Source organism: Kogia breviceps, chromosome 18 (assembly GCF_026419965.1).
Source record: "Kogia breviceps isolate mKogBre1 chromosome 18, mKogBre1 haplotype 1, whole genome shotgun sequence".
Lineage (NCBI taxonomy): Eukaryota > Metazoa > Chordata > Mammalia > Artiodactyla > Physeteridae > Kogia > Kogia breviceps.
The window spans coordinates 35,495,290-35,520,018 of NC_081327.1; the positions used below are offsets into that span (position 1 = coordinate 35,495,290).

At 35.5% G+C, this 24,729-nt stretch overlaps 1 long non-coding RNA gene across 1 annotated transcript in view; it reads right to left on the bottom strand.

The window, feature by feature from the left end:
• The window catches only part of LOC136792995 (uncharacterized), a 257,566-nt gene extending 233,198 nt beyond the window's left edge, over positions 1-24,368 (bottom strand). The window contains exon 1 of the long non-coding RNA XR_010837661.1: positions 24,309-24,368. This is a non-coding gene — a long non-coding RNA (uncharacterized lncRNA). The remainder of the gene's footprint in view (positions 1-24,308) is intronic.
• Positions 24,369-24,729: the final 361 nt, after the last annotated feature.

Consider the following 24,729-nt stretch of genomic DNA (forward strand, 5'->3'; position numbering starts at 1 on the left):
ATGATTAATTTTTTTTTATGTCACTTGACTTAAGAGTTTGGGTGTCTACAATATAGTATTTTCTTTTTAATGTGTAGGGAAACAAGAAAAACCCCAGTTCTCTGCTCAGCCCTAGAAAAAACACAGCCTAGAATAATACATTCATTGTTTTACAAAGGAAAAGTACTTGATGGTGTCTGAGGAATACAGAGTGCTGGAATGCAAATGAGGCTGCAAAGGAAATGGAATGAAAAATAGGTTTGTTTTGGTCACCCAGAAGCAAAACCTATCACATGCAGCCACCCAAACACACCTAAAACCTGCCACTTCATTCTGATTCCTGACTCCAATAAAGATGGAACTTCAAGGGAATAAGACAAAGGGAAGGAGTGGAAATGAAGCTGCCAAGGAAAACAGAACGGATTTTGCAAAGATCAGTGCAATATAGGATTAGTTTGGACTCAGCCCATACTCCAGTGTAATTTGCAATATATTTCAACCCTTCAGAACAAGTATTTTTAGCTACTTTTAATATCAGCTCTGAGCCATGACTATCTAAATAGACAGTGGGCATTAAAGTTCACAGGGCTTGATACTGCCTGTAAAAAAATGGAGCCCAGCAGAATTTGATTTTATTACCCCCCTTTTATTAGGCCCATAGCCAATGGCGATTAAAGTGTTGTGCCGTATCTGTCAGCATGCATGGATGCATGGGGATTATTTGTAACAGAATTTAAGTCTAGGAGCCAAGTTCCTCAGCCATAAGTCTAGAATACTAATTCTTTCTTTTTCATTCCCTCTATCAGACCTATGACATTCAAAGCATCATCAGAGGAACTGAGACAAGGATTCAGACTTCTTAATCTAAAACAACAGAACTTAAGAATGATTAAGGGGTCAAACCTGCAGAGGCAGGACCAGGGGACTTCTTGGACATTTTTTGCTATTCTGACCCTTCAGGAGCCAAATTATTCTTCAATACTACTCCAGCCTCCCTTTGGGGAACCGCAATACTGAATTTAATCTTGGTGGGAGGTATTTTCAATACCTTGCTTTGAAATCTCTACATGTCATGCCCTCCCTGAAACTACAAATGTGTATGCAGCACAGAGGCACATGTCCGTGCCCAGAACATCGGATGATGTCTTTTAGAACTTTGAATCTTGAGCAAGAGACCTAGGGGAGTTTGGAATTTGCAGGTATTATTCATTTCAGTGACTGCAGAAGCCTGTACCAGAATGTCCTTTTACCTGAACTTTGAAGCTGTTACTGCTCCCTGCGATCCAAAGCTACTTTATTACTAGCCTATTTGATTGGCTTACTCTTCACCTTTGTTTTGTATCTTTATCTATTTCTCAGTTTACAGCTGAAATTCGTCCACCTGAATTATGGTTCTCCTACCTGCCCCTGTTCTGATATGGGGTACTGCTACCTAACCAAGACCATTACTGAAACAGCCTTTGGAGGCACATTCATAATTTTTTCAATACCTAATTTAGCCCATTCATTCCTCTTGCCATCAATTCTGATTCTAGTTTCTTGGGACAAGTTGAATATCTTCCCAATTCTAACCCCTCTGCTTTCATTGATCTGAACTGACTTCAGTTGGGATTCCATTTGGTAGCAAGTAGGAAAATGAAACCATACCACAATGATTTAAACAAGCAAGGGATTTATTTATTGCCTGCAATGATAAATCCTAGAGTAAAAAGTCTAGAGCTTGTATGGTGAATCACAGATATCAACAATGGCTTAGTTCTTTCTATTTTGTTCTACATCCTTAGCACGTATCTTTCTTCCCACTGTTTACGTGTCAACTGATAACCCTCCAGGCATCGTGTTTATTTTAAAGGTGGGAAGAAGGCAAAAAAATGGCTCCCAGCTACATTTACGTGAGAAGGTATTTTAACCAGGGAACATTACTGTCTTGAAACAAATACAAGTTTAAGTTAGAAGATGATAACAACAGGTATGACCCTTATAGATTCTGACTGGCAATTCTGCCCCCACCCATACTACCTATTTATGAAGGGACAGTCTTGCAAGGAATCTTTCCCTGACAGCCCTGACACCTCAATACCCCCTTTCACACACACATGCACACCCCCGCCCCCCCCAAACTTCTTTTCGGGACCTCTTCTGATTTTCGTTCTTGCGTTGACTATTTAGTGGCACAAACAGCAGGTCAGGCATTGTGCTGACTAGAGACTGAATAGCTTCCAGCTTATGTCACATACAGAATACACCAATAGCCTGCCAATATTTCTTCAGTGAGTAAGTGTCTTAGTCAACTCAGGCTGCCATAACAAAACATAAACTGGGTGGTTTATAAACAACAGAAACTTATTTCTACAGTTCTGGAGGCTGCAAAGTACAAGATCAAGGTGCCAGCAGATATGGTGTCTGGTGAGGGCCCTCTTGGTTCATTGATGGCCATATTCTCCCTGTGTCATCACTTGGCAAAGGGGCAAGGGAGCTCTCTGGGGTCTCTTTTTTAAGGGCTCTAATCCCACTAATGAGGGCTCCATCCTCATGACAATTTATCTCCCAAACTCCCCACCTCCAAACACCATCACATTGGGGATGAGGTGTCAGCATATGAATTTGGGGGGGAAACAAACATTCACTCTTCAACAGGTAATAACTATACAACTGCCGTATACTTTACGTGGTTCAGGCAGCTTCCTGCAGTGTTAAGTATATGGACTTCAGGAGTAAACCAATGTGAGTTTGAATTCAAGACAGAGCTAAGAGAGGATAGGTAATTATTGAATCTCTTTGAGGTGCCATTTCTGTATCTGTAAAAAGGGGCAAATATTTACTACCATCAGGGCTCGTGTCAGTTATAAATATGCCTTGGCCTGTGAAGTATCTACCACAATGTTGCACACAGACTGAGTTCTAAATACCCTCTTTTACACAAAAGTGGACAACTTCCTCTCAGTTTAATCTGGCTAAATTCTACTAATGTACAAAGATTTAAATCTTCTATCATTTTCCACAAAAAGCATTTCTTGGCTTCCTGTGGAGCCATTTGCGTCTGCACTTAAAAATAACTCTTTGTATTTCTGTCTTCAGAACAAGGCTTTGAGCCTTGTATGGATTCATTATTTACCCACAGCACTTAGCATGATGTCTGGTACGCTGTAGCTATTCCATGAATGTCTCTGTGACTGAACATAAATATCCTCTTAACAAATATACTGCTAACAATAATGCATTAAGGTTCAGTATATTCATATGTAAACAAATAATAAGAAAAAGAGTTCCACAGTATTGTTGTGAGGACTAAGTAAAAAAAAATTCAAAGCATGGATTCTGGAACTCAAGTAATTGCTGTTTTCTCTTAGCTTTAATTTTTAAGCCAATACACCAAATATATTAAATTTATAAATGGACTCTAACCATTTAACCATATTACTTAAATGTTAAAGCCTATTATTTATGCAATAAACTTACTGACCAATGTCAATTTCTAAAATACTCAGCATTTATGATTTTTAGCTGTCTCAGAGAGGATCACAAATACTTAAAATATGCCTTCCACATAAGCCCATGCACTGAATGACCAGGCCACTAGTAGGTCCATCTATTCCTTCAAAAGTTCACAAGATCCAAAATCAATGAATACTGGAAGGTGAACTCTGTCAAATTCTAGTTCCATTTTAAGAAATTTAGAAATTTGAAACACAACAAATAAAACACATATAAAAAAATATGTGAAATAGACTTTTGCTTCATATCTCCCATAAAATTTCAGGGTAAGAACAAAACTGGAATTTGTGAATTCCTACATCTCTTTCCAAATACAAGTAATTAATTTAATTCAGGTTATTTAGTCCTCTCCTTTTATCTTTCAAGCTTTTAGGAAATTTTATCCCTCTGGCTTGTATAATCATAAAATCCAGTAGGTCATGTGGTTTATTTAGGCATATTCTGATTATTTTCCACTTTAAAATATTAATATCCTTTAACCCAATAATTCCACTTCTAAGAATTTATCCTAGGAATATCAGAAATGCATACACAGATTTATATTTTTTAAATGCATTTTATTTGTATCTATTTCTTCCACTACAATATATATACAATATTTGGAGAATTGTTTAAGTAATTTATAGTGAGATCACAAGGTGAATCATTATGCAGGCATTTAAATTTATGTTTGTGAATAGTATAATGATTTGGAAAATCCTTTATGATAGATTCAAGTAAAAAAAGCAAGATATGAATTTTATATAGTTTCAACTATACTGTATATGTCATTTTGATTGCATAGGAAAAATACTAAAAGGACATTTACTGTAATGTTAACTGTGATTGTAATTTTTTAATTGATAGAATTATGATTGATGTTAATTTTTATACGCTTTTTTGCATATTCTACTGAGCATGTATTACTTTTACAATAAGAAAAATAAACATCTTTAATGACACTGACTGGTTAGATTCATAACGAACATATTAAAATAAATATCCTTTTTTTCCATAAAGGTCTTTGAGAGAATAGAATGTGTAAAGAGTAGAGAGAAACTTCTATATTATAAACTGATGAAAGTTCAAGTGATGTAAGTTCAAACTATCTCTAGATTGAGCATGATTTGACAAAACTCCCATGATTATTTTTTCCCAAATGAGACTTCCATAAAGATCTGTGATCTCTTAGCCTTGCTATGATCATGTGTAAGACAAATAATATGTTGTCTTGGTTGTTTTTACCATATTAAAGATTATTTCCTAGACTGTGCAGATTTTGCACTTAGTACCAGACACTGCTGTCTGTTTTCAGACATCAATTGTTATTTTTATATCAATACTGAAGCAATGCCGAACCTGCAGGAATCTTTAATTGCTCTTGAGTTTTTTACAACCCTTCCTCTAATACAAGGTCTGGATTTCATTTTCGTGCTGGAGTTTTGCTGTGCAGTCTCGAGTGGCCTTGTGCCATGGCCATTACTTACCGCTTTTACTCATCTCTCTATTTCTGATTTTATTCCTTTTGGACTTGATTTCTTGCTGCTCCTGACACCTGCTCCAGCCTGATAAACTGACAGCTCCAATTGTAAATCTTGCCCCGATGCTTTCCTTTCCCCGGGATGGAAAATAGTGTGTTCCAATGGGTCATAACACTTTAGCAAACATCAGGAATCCTGTCCCTTCCACTTTGGAACTCTATTGTTTAGAAATAGACACGCTGTTCCCTTTGTGTGGTAAACCTTGCCCCATATGACCCTTCATCCTTTCAGCTGGCTGACTTTCATCCCTCCAACAAGCTTAATTCAGGTGACATCTCCTCAAGGCAACCACCCTGACACCCTCCCCAGTAATATTCCCAGAACTGTCCAAAACCCAGGTTATATAGTCTGCTCTATGTTTTTATAGCTCCCCGTGCTCCATTTCATCAGAGCACTACCACTGCTATTATCACTTGTAATTATTCGTCTGTCTCACACTGTTTCTTATGACTAACAATTATTTTCTCTCTTCCGCCACTTCATGCACAGCAAATACTCAATAAGTGTCCACTGAATAAATAGTCAATGAACGAAATAAGCGAATAGGCAAAGAACAAGAGAAATTGATCCCAGGAGATTTGCTCTCAGAAAAAGTGTAGGACTCAAAGTTGATAAAGCAAATTCTAATTCCGAAAACTCAGAAAGCAGTGATACAAATGGAACATCTAAAATGCATCTGTGCATGTGCAGATCTCTGTACACTTCCTATACACAGCGACACCCTCCTTGGCAGGAGGCACCTGCACTGGACTCTGACACTGCCCATGAATATTCTGATTATAAATTCCGGCTTTTAGGAACCAGATGTCCTTAGCAGACTTTACTCAATTTAAGTTTTCAATTTAGTTCTCCTCTGAACGTTCCAGCGTTGAATTATCATGGATATTTCTAGCTGGAGGTATCTGAGGTCTGTAATTTACGTATACATGAAGGATACCATTTGGTACAGGGGATAAATTCTTGATTCCAGGTTTTCTAAAACGTTGTTACCTGTTTCTTTGCTCCCCTCTTTTTCCTCTCATGATCAAGGCAAATATATAAATGATTCTAACATCAATTTTTCCTTCTTGCCATGAAATTCTTTTTTTCCCCTGAAAACTGACCAGCTTTCTCTTCAATAATGTGCATGTGGCAGACCCGTATTTTAACATGTTTTCTAAAGTAAACAGCCCCAGGATGGCTATAATTGGGACTGTCTTTCCTGAGTCTTATTGGAAATGAGATTTTCATTTGGTATATGCAGCACTTAGAAATACGTGTTTTGTTTTCATAATAAAATTAGCATAGCCTTATTAATAAATAAAACTGACATAGAGAAAACTAAGAATAAGTAAAAATACACATTCATAGCCCCACCATGCAAATTTCATTAATATTTTAAGTTACTTATTCTGTTTTCTGAATATTCTGGAGATGTTATACATACAAATTTTAATTTATTTACTTAACATTGTATACTGCTTGGGTTCAAATACAACTCAGCTGCTTGCTAACTGCATGACTGATTTTCTTAAGTTGTATACCCTACCCATGACTCTGCTTCCTTATCTGTAACACAGGGATCATAATAATGGCTACTTCATAGACTTCTAAGTAGTCCATGAGACAAAATAAGTAGAACATTTATAATAGACTTTTCCTAGTGAAATTAGGACAATGATGATAATAATAATCATAATAACAATTTAGGTTATTTTAATAATACTTTTTAATTGCCAGTACTGCTCTAGATACATTTTTCTTCCTCAGGAGATGACAGTATAATGTTATGGGAAGATTTCATTGTTTTTTCAAGTAGCAGATTCAACAGGGACCTAACTCCACCTTTCTGAAAGTCCTATCTGACAAAGAGCATTTAAATGTTTGCAAAATTTTTCCAGATGAGCTAATACGTTAACAGCTATTGTTTCAGAGTTAAAGATAGGCTTTTGCCAGGACTTCTCACTTTCTGTTACCCAAATACACATCATGTCTAATGTGCTTTAAAGAGAGATATTAATATGCATATGCACAACAAAATCTGGACTTGGAAATGAGCAACACTGACTTACACAGTCATTTGACCTAAATAAAAGGTCATGACTCACAGATGAATATATAAACAAACCTTTTGCTGGTACATGTGATGAACTGTCATTTTTGTGTTTAGACTTCCAAAATTAAACCCTAACTTAAAGTAGATGCTGAAAATTTTGAGATTTTGTTCTTCTAATTTTCATATAGCCAGTGATATCACTGTAATCCCAATATTGAAAAGTTAATGTTAACAAACATTATGTGCCTCTTAAACTTTCATCATCTTTCTTGTAAAATGGAAATTTGGTAACTGACTTTTTATTAGAAATATATTTTATTTTCTAGGTCATTAAGTCCAAGATAATTAATTTTAATAAATTCTAAAAGTGTAATTCATCAATAATATAAACAAATATTTGTATGTTATTTAAAATTTACAAAACTACTGATAATTAACCACTTTTGACCAAACCAGCCCCCACCAAAAGAAAAAAAGTACTATAGACATTTCTCCAAAGAAGATATACAGATTGCCAACAAACACATGAAAGAATGCTCAACATCATTAATCATTAGAGAAATGCTAATCAAAACTACAATGAGATATCATCTCACACCAGTCAGAATGGCCATCATCAAAAAATCTAGAAACAGTAAATGCTGGAGAGGGTGTGGAGAAAAGGGAGCACTCTTGCACTGCTGGTGGGAATGTAAATTGATACAGCCACTATGGAGAACAGTATGGAGGTTCCTTAAAAAACTACAAAGAGAACTACCATACGACCCCGCACTCCCACTACTGAGCATACACCCTGAGAAAACCATAATTCAAAAAGAGTCATGTACCAAAATGTTCATTGCAGCTCTATGTACAATAGCCAGGACATGGAAGCAACCTAAGTGTCCATCAACAGATGAATGGATAAAGAAGATGTGGCACATTTATACAATGGAATATTACTCAGCCATAAAAAGAAATGAAACTGAGTTACTTGTGGTGAGGTGGATGGACCTAGAGTCTGTCATACAGAGTGAAGTAAGTCAGAAGGAGTAAAACAAATACCGTATGCTAACACATATATACGGAATCTAAGAAAAAAGAAATGTCATGAAGAGACTAGGGGTAGGACGGGAATAAAACACAGACCTACTAGAGAATGGACTTGAGGATATGGGGAGGGGGAAGGGTAAGCTGTGACAAAGTGAGAGAGTGGCATGGACATATATACACTACCAAACGTAGGGTGGATAGCTAGTGGGAAGCAGCCGCATGGCACAGGGAGATCAGCTCATGGTTTGTGACCACCTAGAGGGATGGGATGGGGAGGGTGGGAGGGAGGGAGATGCAAGAGGGAAGAGATATGGGAACATATGTATATGTATAACTGATTCACCTTGTTGTAAAGCAGAAACTAACACACCATTGTAAAGCAATTATACTCTAATAAAGGTGTTAAAAAGAAAAAAAGTACTTTCATATGGTTTGCAACATATGTTAAGGAAGGTACCAAACCACTAAGGAAGGTAAAATATGTTTGTTCATAGTTTTAACATAAGATTTAAGGCAATAAGACATAAACTTTATTTCCCAAATACATTTTATACATGATATTCTTGAAAGGGAGATGTTGATTACATTGCAACTGGAAAGGTATAGAAAAAGAAAACTGATTGTCACCCGTTGCTATTCAATATAACTAAATTGAGAGAAGTCTGTTTTTGAGACATATATCTCATACGCTATTAAACAAAAAAACATGGCAAAAAACTGAACTACAAAATATAGGTCTCAAAATCCATTTGAGCTTATTTTAATTCAATAATAAATAACATTACCTTTGAAAAAAAAATCAGGGCCTAATGCTAAGCCATACAACTTAAGAGGTATAAACCAGGACTATCCTAGGAAACCAAGAGCTATATTCACTGTACCTAGAAACATCTGAAAAGGTGCCCAACCTCCTTAGTTATCCGGGACATGCAAATTAAAAACAATTCTCTTTTGGAAAAATGATGTTCTAACTGAATAGAATATTGTTTTCACCACCTAACTGACTCTCTACTTCTGCCCTTCCCTCACAACTATCTCAACAACAGTGTTATTTTTTTTTTTGGATATTCTATTTGTTGCTATGTTCTTAGAGAATAGAATAAGTGCCTGACACATAGTAGTTACTCAATTAATATTTGTCAATTGATGGAATAAATAAATTAATGCCAAGAAATATGAATAAGTTAAGCTGGCAGAATTGTTCAAAAATATCCAAGCTCACTTTTTTCGTCTGAGTGGCAAAACCTAAGTCAAATGCATCAGTTCTAGTCAGCATTCTGTAAAGCTCAGAGAGATGGCACTGAGTTAACAACTAGAGTACAATAAGTAAGTACCCAGCTAAATTATTTGGGAGTCACTGAAATACCTTATTTCTCTTTTGAAATATGCAGATGTAGTTTATACTGACAATAATTCCTTGCAAGTATGAATCTTCTAGCTCTTATAATTTAAAGCAAAATAAATTTAGTAAATATCTAGCCATAAGAAAAATGTGGTGGCTAATGATTCATGGCAAAGTGATCTAAGATATCTAGAAAAATTTTCTAAGAAAAAGAATTTAAAATCCACTGGACTGGAAATAAGTATGACTGTATGACTGATGTGTCCGACTTTGGACAACGTGGACAACGGTCATGAATAAATGACTTGATTTCTCTGGAATTCTTTCAAATGATTATTTATATTAAGTAATGGATGTTGATTAAATTATCTTAAGGACTTCATCAGTATAAAGGAGCCTATGACTTTAAAGATCTCCTTGGAGAATGAATTTAGATGCTGTCAAAAATTTGAGCCTCATTAATATTATATGGTCATGAAAAGTATAGATAGGTTGCTGCCAGAGAATCACACTGCATCTAAAATCTACTATTTACAAGTGAATTAATTAATCCAATCTAACCACTCTGTATAGGGGCTTCAGCCCTGGTTTTTCTGACATGTAGTTTTCCTTCTTAATAACTATGATCAAAGAGGTGTATGAGAACAAATACATAGAAATGCATCTTTTAACCTGAAAACATCATACAGTTGGTGAACACGCAGTTAATTAATATGATGTATTTCAGTGCTCATATTAGATATATCTTTCAGCTTTCGGGTTACAAAGTTGATCCCCTTCAAAAAAAACTTGGACAGCTTCTATACGGAATTGCTCAATGAAGAAAAAGAAGACTTTTGCATTGAATTCATATTTCAGATGTTCATAACAATCAACTTGTGTCTATATTGCTTTATTTGATTTTTTAATGGCTGAGAATTCATTAATTATTGGCAGATGCTTCTGTTCTGTTTGTATGAACAGAACTCCTAAGGCTGTTACTGAAGTCATCTTGCAGGGATTGTTTTTTTTTTTTTTTAACATCTTTATTGGAGTATAATTGTTTTACAATGGTGTGTTAGTTTCTGCTATACAACAAAGTGAATCAGCTATACATATACATATGTCCCCATATCTCCTCCCTCTTGCATCTCCCTCCCACCCTCCCTATCCCACCCCTCTAGGTGGTCACAAAGCACCGAGCTGAAGGAATTGTATTTTCAAAGCCTGACTTATACGGATAACATGGGATGGGTCAGTGGCACACTATACTTGATGCTCCTTCCACCACTATAGAGAAAAGTAAACAAGTCTTCAAGTACCTGTCAGAAAGAACTACAGAGTATTCTGTTGTTGTTATTTTTATTTTTCCATCACATGCTGAAAATAAATTTTAAAAATTGATTCTGTGTTCATTTCAATATATCTCAAATGATTATCCCATAAGAACATAACGATTATGTTTAAAAAGTTGGAAAAGACAAAAACAAATTCAGAAAGTCACATGAATAATATAAATACATCTGTGTTTTATCAATAAAAGTTGATGAGGCAGAAATTGTATTCTCTCCCAGAGGCACTGGAACTAGCGTACTCCTAATACTATGATTGTATTCCTGGTGCCATGAACGAGGTTAAAAACTATATCTACAGCATTATTCCCAGCATCCAGAATACCAATGTACAAGCACGGGCTTCTCTCTCCTGCGCTGGCAGAACTGAGTTTGGAAAAATGAGAAGAATGTGGGTAATTAATCTAATTTAGACACCTGAAAACTTCTGCAAAATAAACACTGCCTAAGTAAACTTTTTCCTTACTCCTAGAGAACTTTAGTCTGTTCTGTAAGATTGACTATGTATGCTCAGTCCAATCTACAGATATATATCAACATGTCTCAAACTGTGGTTCAAGGACAACCTATATGAGAATTACTTGAAAAGCTAAATAAAATACAGATTCCCTGGCCAGACCCTCAAAAGTAATGACTCACAGTCTCTGGGAAAGGGCCCAGATATTTGCAGTTTTAACTAGCTTCCCTGGTGATTCTGCTGTACACTAAAGAATGTGAAGTATTACTCCACTACATCGGTGGTTCTCACACTTTACCATGCACCAGAAGTCCCTGGAGGACTTGTTAGAACACAGTTTGCTGGTACCACCTCAGAGTTTCTGGCTCGTCATATACAGGGTAGAGTTTGGGAACTGGCATTTCTAACAAATTCTCTGGTGAGACTGTGTACTCTAGCCAAAGTACTACAGTTTGAGAACCATTGCTTCATAACAATGCTTTTCAAACTGAGACATGCAAAATAATTCACCTGGAGGCTTTGTTAAAATAAAGATTCTAAGGCCCTACCTCCAGAAATTTTGAGTCAGGAGGTCTGTAGTAAGGCCTTATAATTTATATTTCTAACAGGTTCCTAGCAAATCTTCAACTTCATTAAACACTTGTACTATAAAATTACATCAATCACTTACTTTTCCCTTAGTTTGCCATTCTGTTTCCAGTTCACCAAGAAGAAGAAAAATAACGAAGAGAAAAAAATGTGTTTGTTTTCCATTCTTTTAGCAAAAGAGTAATTATGAGCACATTGTGTTCTAGAAAGCAGTTGTTGGCCACCTAGGTTGGCCATTTTGGAAGCCCCCCTCATCATAAATAAGAGAAACTTAAGCTCTTTCAAATCTTCCTTTTCACCTAGCTAGCAATCCTAGAGCCGTATTCTGACTGTATGATTTTATACTCTACTGTTTGGGACTGGAAAACAATAGATATATCAAGTACCTATCAGTTTATTATCATTGATTACCCTTTGACTGGGTGTGGTGTGGGAAGCTGACCAGCAGGATACAGAGTATTAGTTGGAAAATTTAAATCAAAATAAAATGAAATAAAATATATCCAAATGATGACTGCTACTAGTAACATAAATATCTGATATAAATTTTAAACAAGAATTTAACATAAAATTTAAACAATTGTATAATTCAAAGTAAAACACTGAGCAGTTTTTCTTTTTGTTGAAAATGATCACTTCTGTTACACTTAAGAATTAACAGCAAATTAGTGGAAAATAATATACATTTTGAGGGAAAAACTCACAAATTAGGTAGCTTACAAAATCAAGGAAAGACTATCTATATTTTCCCCCCGAAATTTTTCTTTCTAGTCATGTGAAAGCTGATCAGTGGTGCAAAATGCAAGCAAATAATAGAATATGTGATGAATATATTGTTTCTGGAATGTTGGCAAATAAAAGAAGCCATCATGGTAAGAAAATAACGTCATTGCAGACGATGTGTTTATCTATACATCAGTGTAGTGAGTAGGCTGGCCTCAAAACATTTTTTTTGACATGGTTTAGGGGATCTGCCATGGGCCAAAATGAAGTTTAAATCGCTTGGTAATGCCTCTTCTCAAAACTGAGCAAATATAATTCTGGTCACTAATAAAAAATATTAGTTGTATCTTTTTCTAAAAATGTTCAACTTAAGGGAATGTCTTATCACTACCCCCCAACATACACAACCATGTTTAAGTGCGGAAATGCAGCTCTGGTTTGATCAATATAATGAACATCAATGAGAGAACTAGATAGAAAGAAATATATTTGTGCAAAGTGAAAGTGAAAAAGAAAGAAATATATTTGTGCAAAGTGAAAGTGAAACATATTTTTCCACAGGCTAATCTAGTTCCAGTCACAAACAGAAGACAGAAAATTATTTACACGAGGTACAATTCAAAATCTCATTTAACTGTCAGAACAATTTGCCAGAAATTCATTTTAAAAATGAAAATACTGTAGAAAAAGGACAGGTTAATATTTGGCTTATCTGGTAGCGTATAGAATTATGACTAGTTCTTTATGTGTGTTATACAATTTCATTTTCAGGATGATAATCTACGAAATAGACCGCTGGGATGCTGAAGCAGCTCTCTCTCTCAATTTGGAAAAATACCCACATCAAAGTTCTGGAGCATATTCAAGGAACTAGCACCTGGGAAGTGATTAGCGTTGTGCCTGGCATATAAAAGGTGCTCAACACATGCTCGTTATTATTATTATTATTTTTTTTTTGCGGTACGCGGGCCTCTCACTGTTGCGGCCTCTCCCGTTGCGGCCTCTCCCGTTGCGGAGCGCAGGCTCAGCGGCCACGGCTCACGGGCCCAGTCGCTCCGCGGCATGTGGGATCTTCCCGGACCGAGGCACGAACCCACGTCCCCTGCATCGGCAGGCGGACTCTCAACCACTGCGCCACCAGGGAAGCCCCATGCTTGTTATTTTTTTTTAAAGAATCTTTCTGTGACATTTTTTTCTTGATTCATTCTCTCTTGCTCTCTCTATATATGTATATATACATATACATGCATATTATATACATACATAAAGTGTACACACGTATACAAGCAGGCCTTGTTTAACTGCACTGTTTTGTTGCACTTCACAGATACTGCGTGTTCTTACAAATTGAAGGTTTGTGGCAAGCCTGCATCGAGCAAGTCTATTAATACCATTTTCCCAACAGTATTAGCTCATTTCATGTCTGTGTCATGTTGTGGTAATTCTTGCAATATTTCAAAATTATTAATGATTATTATATATGGTATAATGGTGTGTGATCAGTGATCTTCGCTATTACTACTGCAAAAAGATTATGACTCGCTGAAGGCTCAGATGATGGCTAGCAGTATGTGGCAATAAAGTATTTTTTGACTAAGGTATGTACATTTTTTTTTAGACATGATGTTACTGCACACTTAATATACTACAGCATAGTGTAAACTAAACTTTTATACGCACTAGGAAACCAAATAATTGGTGTGATTTGCTTTATTGCAATATTTGCTTTATTGCACTGGTCTGGAACTGAACCCACGACATCTCCAAGGTATGCCTGTATATATTTTATATGTATACATGCCTTATATATGTATATGCAGAGGTATACTGTTTGCTCTGTATGCGATAACAAATTTATATTTCTGTTATTTTAATAAAAGCAACTCAGTATAGAGGCTGGTGAATTTTTAAAATATTCTAACATATAGATTTCAGAAAGATATTTCTTTCTGAAATATAAGTGGAAAGACCAATTATTATTTGCTTAAAGGTTTTATTTAGGCATACTTAAAAATAAACACTTTCCCACCTAGGGGAAAATATTTTTCGGAAAGATATTTCTGAAATGATGCAAGTATGGACTTATGCCCTCCTTGCGTAAAATAGTGCATTTATATCAGCAATGATCCTTTGTCCATAACTAAAGTGTTCTCAAATGATACTTCCCCTGTCACAAGAGATATAAATTTGTATTTATAAGATAATGAGATAGGTTTAAAAATCTGCTTCTCAAACTTCTAGAGATATAATGGTGTGTGGGCAAATTGATCTACAGGGATACAATGCATGTGTGACAACAAACATCACTGATGGCGCTGATTATCTGAATTCAGGTAAACATGTAGATACTTAAAATAGATACTAGATACTTCAATTTTATTGCTAATTCTGTACATTAACATGAAATGGTAGTGGTTTCCAAGGAACTGTCATATTGATGAAATCTTTTCCTGAAATGTATCATGAATCTTTCAAGGGCTGAATAAATTGAAAGAGAAAAAGCAATTATTAGACCTGGTAACTAAAGATGTATTTCCAAATAACAATAGTCAGAGATAAAATTTTAGGAGATTATGATAATATTGATTAGTTGTTTTGAGATAACGCCCTCTTGCTTCAATAGCAATTAAAGATGGGAGAGGAACAATTAGATACTCCTGCGAAATATGTATACAGATCTATTTTTAATTTTGGAGATTCTATAATCCATTTTCATTTTAGCTCACAATACAGTGATAGTGGGTTGCAGGAAAAATGCTGTTTAGATTACTTGTTTATACAATTTTCTGCAGTAAATGAATTGATCTTTCCACTTATTTGACTTGTGATGATGGCATTTGTCATGTTCCCTTCAGACTGCAATCCAAATTTTAAGAAACCTCTGGCAATGATGAGTGACAGGAAAAATAATGAAAGATTGTTTCCAGCATACTTCTTGATGGGTGTTATCATTATTTCTTTTATTTGCTTAAAGGTTTTATTTAGGCATACTTAAAAATAAACACTTTCCCACCTAGGGGAAAAATATTTTTAATAACTAAGGTATTAAGCAATCTTTATTGGGCTAGTACTCCTGCTTTAATTTCTTCCCCAATACTGAAACTTCCAGAGGATACAATGTAGCTTACTCACATCAAGAAGGAGCTTTCTCATACTGAGGGCTAGGAAAATCCAAATGGATAAAGTAAAATGTGGTAGAGTTCAGGCATGGATGGCCTGGATGGGGGGAGGGGGAGCGGCCAGGAGAAAATACAGTCAAATGCCTTTGAAATATATACAACAACACAAAGGAAAAATAAAACACTTTAAACTCTGGTTATAGAAGTGAAGCTTCAACACTGAGTGTGGGATAATTAGACCAGCAGGAGTCTTTTTACCTTGACAGTGCGATTATTTTTGAAGGCAGAATCCTCAGGGACAATTTTGCACTGTGCTATCTCCTAGCTTCCTGACCCTGGGTAAGTGATTTAATCTCTCTGTGTTTCAAATTAGCGAACTCTAAAGTGAGAGTCGTAATTGTCCTGACATATATATTCGTTATGAGGATGAGCAATGATGACAGTGACATAAATGATGAGGAGAATGATGACCTCAGAGGCCAGAAAGAGGAAATAATCATCAACTAACATCATCCTACTGTGCCTGGTAGTATCTTCTGGCAAGTACACCCACAATATAACCAACTACGACTGGTTTAACAGTCACGTCACAAAATATTTAAAAATTTAATAACTGACTTCTGTAAGCCACTATGAGCTGTCTCTACATGCTATTATCATGTTTTTAAATGTGTAATCCTTGCTGGCTTTATAGACTCCCCATTCAGAAACCATCCCCATTTCTACAGCAGTGTCTGTATGATGGCTCTTACTGGTGATTGGGCTTTGCTCCCTGATAAATATATCTGCTTCCCTTCTTTAATTGTTTTAATAATAGCACAGATAACATGTTGGTTACCTAAAAAAAAACACCATGAATAAAAAAGATTCAAGAAAGCATCCATCTACTTAATTTTATTTACTGCCCCTACTTAGGTGACTCTGGGCATCCAACAGGGAGCAAAAAGAAAGTCCCTGACTTCAATAAAGCTTCTGTTTTATTAACGAAAAAAAACTAATAAAAACACAGAGAAAATATAAAAATTCAGCTGGATATGTGCTTTGGAATAGATTTATATGGTCAAGTAAGTCAGCAAGAGCCAAGACAGCTGCTGAGGAACTGAGGCTTAAGCTGAAATGTGAAGAAAATATAGGAAGTCACTAGGAAAAAAGGAGAGGATGGAGCATTTTAGGCACAGGAAAAGATGTAGGAAAATAGCAGAGGTATATAAGTTTCACCTGGCAGGTGGCAAGGACCATGGGATTTTTAAAGGGAGTGAGGGTATATCACTATATGTTTGTTTGTTTTGTTTTGTTTTGTTTTAAACATTTAGCATAGCAAGCCTCTTGAATTGGCCACACAACAGAAGGTAATGCAATTTGACCATTCAAGTCTTGCCCAGCTGTACATAGTGACAGAATTGGAACCAGAATTCATTTTTTTCTGATTTTCATTTAGTATAACTTTTTTAGAAACTCAATTGTAATACCCCTAAAACAAAATATCAAATGCAAATCAACTCCAAAAAATATAAAGGTGATTCTTTGATAAGAATAAATGGTAATAACATATTTTTCATTAAAAATTTTAAATAGAAAGTATTTGAGAAAAATGAATTTGATGAAATATCTAGAAACATAGATTAGAAACACATATTAATGTCATATGTGACTGTGCTTACTTCTGCCTTACAGTCCGCTTCAGCTTTCCCCAAATTAATGAGCAAAGGAAGGCATTCATTCCATCCCTCTCTGATTACAGTTAATTTATGTCATACTGTTTATTTATAAGCTAATGTAAGAAAACCAATCATATCTATTCTATTCTCTTACAGATAATGTGATTAAATTATGAAAATGGGGAATGAAATCATGCAACTCAATGCAGAAGATCCCAAGGGAGGCCAGGTTTTCTCCAAATCTGTATTGCTATTTAGCTTTTCCCTGTGAATCCCTACTCAAACATACACAACTCCATGTACACAAACACATCCCAAGACACAAATACACTTGCTTGCCTAAAGACAGAAACTAATATTGATGGAAATTTGACCATGTGACCAACATGGCTGTAAGCACTTGACAGGTAATATCGTGTCTGTTCTTTACAAATCCCCTAAGGAATACAGAATCATGACCTCTTTTATAGATGGGAAAAAAAAAAAAGCTGAAAGAGGAAAAAAAGAAGCATTTGAGAAATTAGTAAGATAGAATAGAAAGGTTCCCAATTGTAAAGAGGTATGGAGCAAATCCCCAAATTCCATTACCATGACAGACAGAGCAAGAAATCATTCTCAGTCTGTGTGGGCAGAGAAAAACACAAAGAACAAAAATATACAACTCTACTTACAGATTAGCTGGCAAACAGAAGAAACATTACAGAGGGATATTATTAGTTTTTTACTCTTTTTGTAGATGAGCAAGATAATGAAGTAGTCTGGCCAAGGAAAATTAGGTATTCAAATACACAAGAAAAGATTAAGTCTTAGAATTAAGTTTGTAAACTGAAGAGCAAGCAAAAAATTGCAAACAGCACTGGTGGTAAATAGATCCTAGTTTGACAGGTCTCAGTAGCTATCTTCTCCTAGGACACATTATAATCAAAAATTACATGCAGTTTCCCTTGCTTGGGTTTTCTTGTTTACATTAACTACTGGGACTCTTTAGAGCTTAAATAGTATAAGGAGACCAGAGTCTTGCTGACTCTACTAACATAGTGTATGCACAGCAACTTTTTAAGAAGCGTAACAGCTTTGGCAAAGGTGCCTTGGGCATATTATCAAGATGCTATTAGAAGCATGCTGCTTTCATAGTTATTGATTCTCAGATGTATCTAGCGAGGGCTGAACATTCATACATATTTGTTTATTGGCATTATGTCATAAATATTTATGAATTACACACAAGGCCAAACTCAGCCTTGAAAAGCAGAAGGTTAACTCCCCCAAAATGTAACTATCCCTGGAAAATGACTACAAGATAAGGAGACTAAATGCTTAGCAAATATTTGAGAATATGTCATTATCTTCAGTTGATTCTTTGGAAATATTCTAAACTTAACTCAATAAAGCTGCTGTGCAGAGTTATTTTTGAAAATAATATTAAGAAATTACATCAAACAATTATGATGATAAGTCCATTAATTTATTCATTCAAAACCATTTATCTTCCTTTGTACCACCCCTGGAGGTGGCAGTTATCTCTTCTCTGAAAACATGGCTAGATTTAAGCTTCTTTTGAAATCTAAATCATATAAAGGACAGAAAGTACATCTGGCATTAGTAAAAGCAATATGTAATAATTAAGCATTGATAATAGCATGCAGGGGGAAAAATAACAAAGGCCAGATTTTAAAGTTCAATGTTGATTATGAGAGCAAAACAATGACAAAGAATACGTGTCCAGCAGCTCCTATAAATTGCTAGTAACAAGAATAAATAACAAGGAATGTGGCTGATGTGAGACATTTCTTACTAGACAAAACTGGGCACGCCATTTCCTCCCAGACCAAAAAAGTCATTTTGGGAAAAGTAGCTTATAGCTGGCCATCAGGATTGCCAAAAGATACTGGAGAGCCAAGCAAGGAAAATTAAATCATAAGGTTTGTTTTCTTATAACCTAGCAGAACTCAGATATTATAGACATACAATGCATAATATTTTAAAAGGAAAGACAAGGAAGTATAACTCCTGTGCTTACTGCCTAGGAATTATACCAATTGCAGTCAAATATTTACTTCTTAGAAGTGAATTAAATATTGGAAACCACAGAAAAAAATTGTGTAATTAAAATTATGGAGACTAACTCACTGGGCATCATACATTACTGCCAGCAAACTAGATGTGTTTGCAAAGCTTATAAATTGGTTTGATATTCATGGCAATAAAATAATATTATTCAATAATAAAATGGATGCAGAAATATGATGATAATACTACTAATAACAATGTACAACATAACACTTGGAATTTAAGTAGCTCCTCTATGATGGAGACAAAAATATCTACCTAGTAATTATAAAACATAGGATAAGCACTAGCATACAGTTTCAATGATTTTTTTAATAACGAAAGTACAATTAATTCATTAAGGCATGGGGAATTTCTGTACACTCAGAATGAGTATTTGAGCACATCTTAAAGGATGACTAATATCTATCAACACAGAACATGAAAAAAACAGGTACTCTTGGAAAGTATGAAGAAATGGTATGATCAGATTTCTGGACATATGAAAATACACGCTATGTTCATGGTGAGAAAAACAATTAAATTAACACATGATATATGAATTTCTTTATGGGAGAAGTGGGGATAATTGTGCCACAGGAGAGATTGCTAACATCCATTCCTTCTTCTTTGACTGCATAATTAAAGAACACCTATGTTGCTACGGGTGGCTTTATGCTCAGATAAAACCATTTCAACCTTGAACTTCACTGGCTGATTAGCTTGGCCAATGAGATGTAATAGGAAGTCATTAAGTAGGACTTGCACAAGATCTCTATAAAAAGGAACTCAACTGGCAGGACTTTTTTGCCCTTCCTTTTTCCTTCCTTCTTCCTGCTTTAAACATTAACTTGATGACTGATGTTCTTGCAGCCATACTTCAGCATGAGAACAAGAGTCACAACTTAGAGAAAATAGAGTTTAAGGTTGATCCCAGTGACACTGAGAACCCACGGTGTTAGGTCTGGATAGCCTACCTCCGTGCTTTTAATTATGGATGAGAAAAATAAATCCATGTCTTGTTTAACTCAATGTTTTTTTAAGTTTATTACAAAATTTACCTTGAAGATGTATCTTGAGGCTCATGAATTATATACATGCAATGATAAGTTTAATTCCTAGTACATATGAGGCACTTAATATCTATAGCTATCATTACTAATAAGAACAAAAACAGATGACTCCAAGCAACAATAAAAACAGATGACTTCAGGGGTATTCCTGAATACCCCTGTTTATACAGGGGTATATGTTTTATAGGATACACATATTTTTGTGTATTCTCATGATCTAAGAAATTTCTTAAAAGGTGTGTCCAAGTATGTGATACACTGACAATATCATCATAAAACTTGGGGAGCTTCATTTAGAGGCTTAGGACCAAATGTTCTTTTAAAGAAGCAAGACTAGTTAATATTCATAGCCATGTCTGTGGAAACCTGTGGGGAAATTTGTTTGGAAATAATTCTAAATTTTTTATATGCAAGAATATTGAAAACAACCTCACACTTAGGAAATGCAAACACTACTGAAGGTATCATCAACTTTGAGATTTCCAAACATCCTTCCTGATACAGAAGCAAATATCACAAAGCCTGCTGAACACAAAAATCCCAAAGCATCAGGACTTCCCTGGTGGCGCAGTGGTTAAGAATCCTCCTGCCAATGCAGGGGACATGGATTCAAGCCCTGGTCTCGGAAGATCCCACATGCCGCGGAGCAACTAAGGCCGTGTGCCGTGACTACTGAGCCTGCATGCCTAGAGCCTGTGCTCCGCAACAAGAGAAGCCACCGCAATGAGAAGCCCGCGAACCGCGACAAAGAGTAGCCCCCACTCACTCCAACTAGAGAAAGCCTGCGCACAGCAAAGAAAACCCAACACAGCCAAAAATAAATAAATAAATAAATTTATTTTTAAAAAAAATCCCTAAGCATCAGCCGGAACCTGCCCCATGTTCAAATTTGGCCCAACGGCCTGGGTCGGGGCCTCATTCTGACCAATATGCCCATCCTATGCTCTTCCTTTCTGTTGCTCCAGACTAGCCAACTCAAGAGTCTTAAGTTCTGGGCTTGCAACACAAAGATTTCAAAATGAATTGCTAAAATTATTACAGATCTGTGTGAACATTTGTTGTGATTTGTTACAAGCTACCTATTCACAGGGGAGACAAAGGAAAGCCCATACTGAGGGAAATGAAACAGATGGTTAAAACCAAGCAATCTGACATTTCTGGACAATTACAATGTTTATGTGAATGAGAGAGAGGATAAGGTACTTTTTCTCTCCCCTGACAGAATGTCACATCGTAGTTATCAAATAACTCTTTACGGCTATTAACCAGTTTTATTCCAACATTATCCTATAAAAAAGGCAGGCCAAACATTATTTTCAATTGTTACTTTTTTTAACAAATGAGAAAACTGAGGCTCAAAGTTAAATAACTTGCTTAAATTAATGTAGGTAGCAAGAGCTTTGTTTTCTTCCTACAACTTATTACTACCAAGGTATTAATTTTCAAATGCATATTTCTCTCTCAGTAAAATATAAACCCAATGAAGTCAGCTTTTTGCTGCTTGACTTAACTCTGTACTATCTGTAACTAAAACAGTGCTTGTCCCTTGGTGGGTCATAAAAAAATAGCATACATGTATGTGTTTGTGTGTGTATATATGTGCATACACAGTATCAGAAAAAGAGTTGAACCTAGATCTTTAAAATTACCTTATTGACTTCACAACATTATGGCTTACAAGTTATTTTTGTTATCATCATGTAATCATCACAATCATTAAAACACACAAAACCTGTGATGAAATTCAGTTCTCTTTCCCATAAAAAGGAAAACATGCAATTAACAGAATGGGAATCAAAGTTTCATTTTATCCATAGATATCTAAGTGACTAATATTCTAATTCAGACCCCAATTAAAAAGGCTGAGTAGAAACCCTGACTAGAAACAAAGCCTAATTAGAACCTTTTTCCTCCCCTCAGTCTAAATAAGTGAGAGTAATATGCTTAGATATAGGTGGGGGAGAATAAGAAACAGGAGGAGAAGGCGGAGCAGGAGGCGGAAAGACTGATTCACCCTGGAATAAGCCTGGTCTCAGATACACACTCAGGCATTTAAACTCTGGAAAAGAAAATTTGGCCAGTGTGCTCCTTTGGTCCAGGACCTAAGATGATTGCTTACCAAACAGATGAAACAAGAAGGAATTACATGAAATGATGAAAGAGGAGTCTGGGCTTTTATCCTTTGGTAACAGTAATTCCACACATTATTAACTGTGGCCAAATACCAATTGTTTCTGACTAATCTCATCATCAATATGTTTCTTAGAGGATAAGGATAGAAGGGGAGGCTGCTGAAAGATCTGAAGAGCTGGTAGAGACAAATCTATCTTGTGCAAAGGAGGGAACATTTTGGAGGGTCATCTCTCCGTATCATTTTCCCTTATTAATCCTGTAACCAAAAACCTATAGGTGAGGAATTTCCTCTGGTTTACTGTTCTTAGGCGCAGGAAGGATAAAAGAAGGCACTGATGCTGGAGACCAAAATAAAAGACATCAGTATCTAAAATATGCACCAAACAATCTTCTTTCAGCACTCCCATATAAAACATTGTATTTTGGCATGCTAGATACTAAATTAACATATAGGTGTCTCTCCCTTCTGGAAACTCGAACTCAGACAGTGGTATTAAAACAATATCAATGGCAATACAAGAGGACACTGTAGAATTGAGCCAGTAATTATACTCTTCATTCAATCTGTGTAGTTTAGAAAGTAAATATGCCTTTTTCAACAATAAAGTGATGTACGTTTAATGTGTCTTGATGATTGCCTCAAGTCTTTCATTTTGGTTTATGGAATTGAAAGACTTTTTAAGTGTTGGCAAGGACCTCTACATAAATTGTAGAGTTGACAAAATTTTACCAAGTACATTTTTACCAAGCCATAATTTTTATATGAGGATAAGGAATATGAGGATAAGGAAGACAGAATTATTTATCCATGGTCACACACCTTAGTTAACGGCAAAGATGACCTACAACAATGAACTGAATCCTAGATTTTTCATTTTTCATTTTTCATTTTGTATGTTCACACAGTAAAATCACATCCAGTTCAATGTTTCTGAGTTACCATGTTTCATCCATGTGTTACCACATGCATATTGGTTTACTTCCTTGACTTTCCCCAAATGGCTGCAACCAAAAATGTTGACACTTAAAGTGTAGTGAAAGAAACCCAAAATTAAAATTTACTCTTTTAAGAACTGGATCTGAATGTCCCTCTGGGCTGGTCCTGGTCCAATGTATGATTAAATACCTTTCAAATATGGCAAGACAGTTACAATTCGAAAGTAACCTTTTCTCTATCTTCCTTCAAGCACTTTGTTAGCTCTACTCACTGTCTCACAGTTAAAATATAAAAAACAAATGAGAGGAAAAAAATAAGCTTCTACATTTTGTTTTCCAAAGCCACTGCTCTCAGGAAAACTATGAACATCCAGGCATAGAGAAAATGATTGGAAGAAAATAAATAAAAGGACAAACAACTAATGGATAATGAGCAAGTCTCCTCTCCCCATCCTCCATTCCACCCCTTGCCTGAATTGTGGTGGAAGACACACACACACACATCTCCTACACACACAGTGGTAGACTTACGTAGTAAAGAACGCATTCAAAACGGAAAGATAAGAAAATAAAGATTCTGGCATATCTGAATGACAATCTATGTGCACAAACTGGAGAATAAGAGCCATCTGCCTTCCCAACCCTAAATTTATGTCCAACCCTCCAGAAATGAGACTCAGACATCCAGTTTCCCGCCAAAAAAAAAAAGTCCAAAATAGTCTGAGATTAAGTTTCTGACACCATGGTGTTACACTAAAGATTTACAATGGAAATAAATTTGATTTAATTAATAGAGATACAAAAAGAAAAATATAAGTTTGTGAAATGGGATTCTTACCTGACACAGAAGCAAATCTCTCAAAATTCAACTCTCTTTGACAAATTTTTCAGTTCTCTAGATGACTCCTGCAAAAAAAAAAAAACTATCAATCATCTACCTTGAAATATTTGTTGTTTGTCCTAGAAGCGAATTGTTTTACTATCAGACAGACTGACACTGATGATGATGATGATCTCTGAATATATACATGCACATCTGAGTCTGTTATAAAAGTATATAGAATTTATAGTCTGATGATCCTGTTATGGAAAAAAAAAGCACATATACCAACATATTGTATAATTTCATTTCCCTTCACTGTTACATCTTTGTGTGTATTTATTATTTGATGTCATAAAGCTTATTTTCATTGACAAAAAATTAAAATAAATAAAATTAAATGGAAGATTAAAAAATTGTTTACATCCATGTTATTCCA